This window comes from Cyprinodon variegatus, unplaced genomic scaffold (genome assembly GCF_000732505.1).
Source record: "Cyprinodon variegatus isolate N-32 unplaced genomic scaffold, C_variegatus-1.0 Scaffold4, whole genome shotgun sequence".
In the NCBI taxonomy this organism is placed as follows: Eukaryota; Metazoa; Chordata; class Actinopteri; order Cyprinodontiformes; family Cyprinodontidae; genus Cyprinodon; species Cyprinodon variegatus.
This window is the reverse complement of record NW_015150457.1, coordinates 844,110-849,805: the sequence shown is the minus strand read 5'-3', so window position 1 is coordinate 849,805 and position 5,696 is coordinate 844,110. Positions and strand designations below refer to the sequence as shown.

Sequence of the window (5,696 nt, the reverse complement as noted above, 5' to 3'; positions counted from 1 at the left end):
TAGAAATTAAGTGTTAACGAGCAGTTGGACAGGTTTACCTAATAAAGTGGCCGGTGAGTGTAGTTCTGTCATGAGCAAATAAAAAAGTAATTTATAATTGAGGAGTTTAATTCAACTTTCTGTTAAATTCAGTTTATTTATATAGCACCAATTCACGACAATTCAACCAGATCATACAGTTAGATTGGTTCACAGTTTTCTATCTAAGGAAAGCCAGCTGATTGCATTGACTCGTTGACTCAAAAGCAATTCCTCCCACCGCTGTTCCTTGTAGAAACAGTGGAGAGGAAAATTCCATTTTAACAGGAAGAAACCTCCAGTAGGACCAGGCTCAGCGTGAGTGAGGCCATTCCAACAAACGTGTTAGAGCAGTTAATAACGGAAAACATGTTAAACTATTATGATGTTCAATGCAAAACCATTAAATCAATTCAAAAAGGAAATGTTATGAAAGATGTATGGTGGCAGTCCGCTTACAGAAAATCTGGAGAAGCCTCTGACTAAAGCCTGATGAGCATCCTGTTCATCCGGTTGTTGTACAACAGCCTCATGAACAGGATGCTCAGGGCCATCAATACCGTTTTTCATTTTATTTTATCTTAATTGCACATGTATACTGCCACATACTTGAATGGCAGCTTCTGTTTTAATAATACATGAACCGCAGTACTGGAGTTCCTGTGAGAATTCCTGATGTGTGTTTCTTGCCTGGGGATTTTTTCCTCACTAGAAACAACCTATAAAGTTCTGCTTTCAGGCCAGCAAGGTTTCAGTAGATTGGAGGCTGGTTTAGAATGGGTGTCATTATCTTTGTCTTACTAACCCTGCTTTCAAGAACATGGGCAGATGAGCAAACATGCAAAGTGATTCAAAAGACAACTTTAAAGTCATTTTCCAAGAATGGTGATCTGAATATAGCAGGAATTTTCTCTATAACAAGTACAAGAAAACTGGTTGACAACAACTATCAAGCAGTTCCGTATTCTTACTGTAAAAGGTCAGTTCATATACGTGCATTGTATATTATGAAAAATGTTTTATATGTCATTTCAATCTTTTATTATAACTGGTACATTATCTTTTGTTATCTTTCCATCTTTATCCTGTTTGTAGATATAACCACAGAGAACTTAAGTTTGCCCAAACAATGATTTTCACTGTGGAGGAGATCAACAGGGATCCTTCGCTCCTCCCTGGATTAACCTTGGGTTACAAGGTGTACAATGGGTGTGGGGTTGAAAACCTTATTCGAGCAGCTATTGAAGCCTTGAATGGAAATGATCCACTGGACTGCAGTGGTCAGACCCTGGCTGTTTTAGGTCATTCATCCTCAGGTGTGAGTGACGATATAAACACTATAATCAGCTCAGTATCTGTACCACAGGTAAGAAGAAAGTAACCAAAAATAATGTTCCCTTTGAAATTGATGGAAACTTATATATTTTTTTTTCTTTTGTCTCAAGATCAGCCACTTGTCTACATGTGCTTGCTTAAGTGAAAAAAGTCGATATCCAACCTTCTTCAGAACAGTACCAAGTGACCAATTCCAAATCACAGCTCTGGTACAGCTTATGAAATACTTTGACTGGCGCTGGGTAGGAGTAATTTATTCTATGGGTACATATGCTGCGGAGGGTTCATCTGAGTTTGTGAAAAAAGCACAAAAGGAAGGTATATGTGTAGAATACCGGCTACTTTACCTAAAATCGTCCATATCCAAATTTAGAACTATTGTAAAAACACTGAAGAAGTCTTCATCCAAGGTGGTGTTAATGTTTATGTCTCTTTCTTACACAAAGTCGTTTCTTTCAAAAATGGAAGGGCATAATATAACTGGAAAGCAGTGGGTTGGCAGTGAATCTTGGATCACACATGCAGACCTTGTTTCTGCTGATAGAGAGCACATCCTACATGGGGCGATAGGATATTCCCTTCCTAGGGCATCCATACCAGGTCTCGGGGCATTCCTGCTTAGTTTGAAACCTTCTGATGAATCAAACAGTACTCTAATTAAAGCTGTCTGGGAGGATTTTTTTGACTGCAGCTTCACCCCATCAAATACCTCAACGTTGTGTACTGGTGAAGAAGATCTAAAGAACATCACCAGTGACTACACAGATATAACAAATTTCAGAGAAGAAAATTCTGTTTACACAGCTGTTTACTCAGTAGCATTTGCTCTACAAATGCTTTTGCAGTGTGAAAATGGCTTAAATCCTTCCACAGGAAAGCTGTGTTTGACCAAGGAGGAAGTCACGCCTAAGTTAGTAAGTTCCAAGAACATAAAGCAACAAAGATCTCATGATGAAGCTTGGTGTTTTTTGAAAGGATGTGTGTGTACGTGTATACAATTTGTAATCTCTATCTATAGGTGTTTGATGCCTTGAAACATATAAACTTCACCACTAGGAATGGGGACATAGTTTACTTTGATGAAAATGGTGACTCTATTGCCAAGTATGACCTAATGAATTGGCAGACGAGGGAGGATGGATCAGTGGACATAGTCAGGATTGGCGAGTTTGATGATTCTTATCCAGAAGGGAAGAAATTAAAATTTAACGATGTCAAAATAGTTTGGAGCGGCTATAATAATGCGGTAATTGTTAAACACCATATTACAATGTTTCTTAATTTTGAAGTCTAACAATTAATACTTGCTTTTAATAATAAATTTCTTGAATTATGTTTTCCGTAATCAGCCGGCAAGGTCTGTCTGCAGAGAACCGTGTCCACCAGGGACCCGAATGGCAATAAACAAAAATAAGCCTTTGTGCTGCTTTGATTGCTTTCAATGTCCTGAAGGGACAATTAGTAATCAGACAAGTAAGTGTGTTTTTGTTTTTTTGTTTTTATCATAGATAATATCTGAATATCATAACAGGAATGATTCTGAGCCAATTATAGTTTGACAGTATGCTTATATTGTTGTGGAATTTCATATTTGTTACAGATTCTCTCGACTGTTTGACCTGTCCACCTGAGTTTTGGCCAAATAATAGGAGAGACATTTGTGTTCCAAAACCCATCGAATACCTTTCTTATATGGAAACCCTGGGGACACTTCTAACTGTATTTGGCACTGTTGGTTTATTTGTATCCCTTTTTATGACAATAATATTTTTTACTCATAAAGAGACTCCCTTAGTAAGAGCAAACAACTCTGAGCTGAGCTTTCTGCTTCTGTTTTCACTGAAACTCTGTTTCCTCTGCTCTCTGACTTTCATTGGTCGACCCACTAATTGGTCTTGCATGCTTCGACACACTGCATTCGGCATTACATTTGTCCTCTGCATTTCATGTGTTCTCGGAAAAACAATAGTGGTTCTGATGGCTTTCAGAGCAAGACTTCCAGGCAGCAACGTAATGAAGTGGTTTGGACATACACAGCAAAGAGTCAGTGTTCTTATCTTCACTCTCATTCAGATTCTCATTTGTCTAGTTTGGCTGTTAACTAATCCTCCTTTCCCCAACATGAATATGCAGTACTATAAAGACCGAATAATTCTGGAGTGTGATCTGGGCTCAAAAATTGGATTCTGGGCAGTATTGGGTTATATTGGAATTCTTGCGGCATTTTGCTTTATTTTTGCTTTTCTTGCCCGAAAACTCCCAGACAATTTTAATGAAGCCAAACTAATCACATTTAGTATGCTGATATTCTGCTCAGTGTGGATCACATTTATTCCAGCTTATGTTAGTTCACCAGGAAAGTTTACTGTAGCTGTAGAAATATTTGCTATCCTGGCCTCAAGTTTTGGTTTGCTGCTTTGTATTTTTGCTCCAAAATGCTATATTATTTTACTGAGGCCAGAGCAAAACTCAAAGAAGTGTTTATTGGGTAAGATGTCAGCAAAATGATGTTTAATTGTAATACTAGAGTTATTTTAAAGAATACTGTCCTGATTCTATACTCATATTGACAAATCGTGCACTAAATAGCACAAAATAAAACTATATTCTGTTTGTTTTTATGTACTGCATCTTTATTTCCCAAAAGGCAAGATGTTAATGATCTTCATGTACTGTATGCTTAAATAAAGTTTACTAAGATCTTAGGTAATGTCCTTAAAACATGTCCAAATATGTCCAAATTAAGTTGAATGATTGTGCCTGTATGACCTTCTTAAAACACTTGGTCATGCTGAAAGATGTTGCAGGCAGCAGATCACTCTCCATGGTATCTCTGTACTCTTTTACGTCTTTCAAATGTGCTCAGTTTGAACCTGCTTTTATCTGTCAAGGCTACAGGGCACCAGTGGTGAATGTGCCAATCGTGGTGTTCTTGGGCAAATGTCAAGTGTCTTGAAAAGTGTATGTGTCTGTGAGCACATACACCATCTGTGGACATCAAGCCCTCATACCCAGAGGCATAGCCATAAAATCCTAATGGGGTGGCCAGTCAATAACCAATGTACAGTGAGGGGTGTGGCCAAAAGGCGCCAGACCCTCAGGGTCAATCTACACTATTCCAACAAGAACACGTACAACATCCATATTTTCTAAATAAAAACGAACTAAACTTTCCTTTGCTAACAAATAGACACATATATTTAAACATCCATGGCGTCTAAATAAAAGGTATAGTGGACAAAGTTCTTTCAGGTTTGAGCTCTGGGACGAACATATTTTACATTGTCATTACCTACTTTTAGGAATAATAATTCTGCAAAAAATATATATTTAAATGTACTAATATCCTTATTAAATGAATTTTTAAGTTATTAAAGTAGTTATTTATCTATGATTTCACTGAAGACTCCTAGATGACTTACAGAGACACATAACTTTCTATTTACCCAAAATAACACAAAATTTAGTTCTAAAAAGAGTGTGAATTCTGCCTTTATCATTTTTAATGTTAGTATATTGATGCTGATATTGATATATTGATAGCAATTGTTAATATATAAAAAATGTAAATGTTTAATAAGATTGAACATTCCCCTTGAGAGTATTACTGCTGCCACTGTCTGTATTAGAGGGAAAAAATGGTAGGGGTGGCCACAGAGGTGGCCAATGATTGCTTACGGGTGGCCATGGCCCCGCATCTAGCTCCGACCCTGATCATACCATCCTCAGGGAGTCGGTTTCTAACCGTTTCTGTACACAAATGCACATTTGTGGTCAGCAGGATTATATCCCTCCTATGGCCTCCTCTATGTGTCATAATAACACCTGAAGCCTCTGGACACTATACTGACAGACACAGCAAATCTTTTAACTACAGCTTGCATTGATGTGTCATCCTGGATGAACATCTCTGGGTTATAGGTTACAGCTCATGCTACAAAGAGTGGGAAAGTACTACCAACATTCAAAAGTGACCAAAACATCAGCCAGAAATCATATGTACTGAGAATTGGTCTGTGGGTCCCATCACAGAAATAATCCTTTATTGAGTGTGTCTCACAAATTGCCTATAATTTCCAGCTGTTGTCTATTCTATTTGCACAACAGCATTTGAAACAGATTGTAAATCAATCAGTTTTGCTTCCTACATCAACAGTTGGATTTTACAAAAGTTTGATATAATTGAAACTAAATCCTGTTGTTTGCGTTCCCCCTTTTGTTCTCTGAGCAATGTGTCTCTGTCACACTATATATATATATATATATATATATATATATATATATATATATATATATATATATATATATATATATATATATATATACATACATATATAAATATA

At 37.0% G+C, this 5,696-nt stretch overlaps 1 pseudogene; it reads left to right on the top strand.

Annotated features, from left to right (window-relative positions):
• The first annotated feature begins 780 nt into the window (after positions 1-780).
• LOC107082949 lies at positions 781-3,999 on the top strand (annotated as a pseudogene).
• Positions 4,000-5,696: the final 1,697 nt, after the last annotated feature.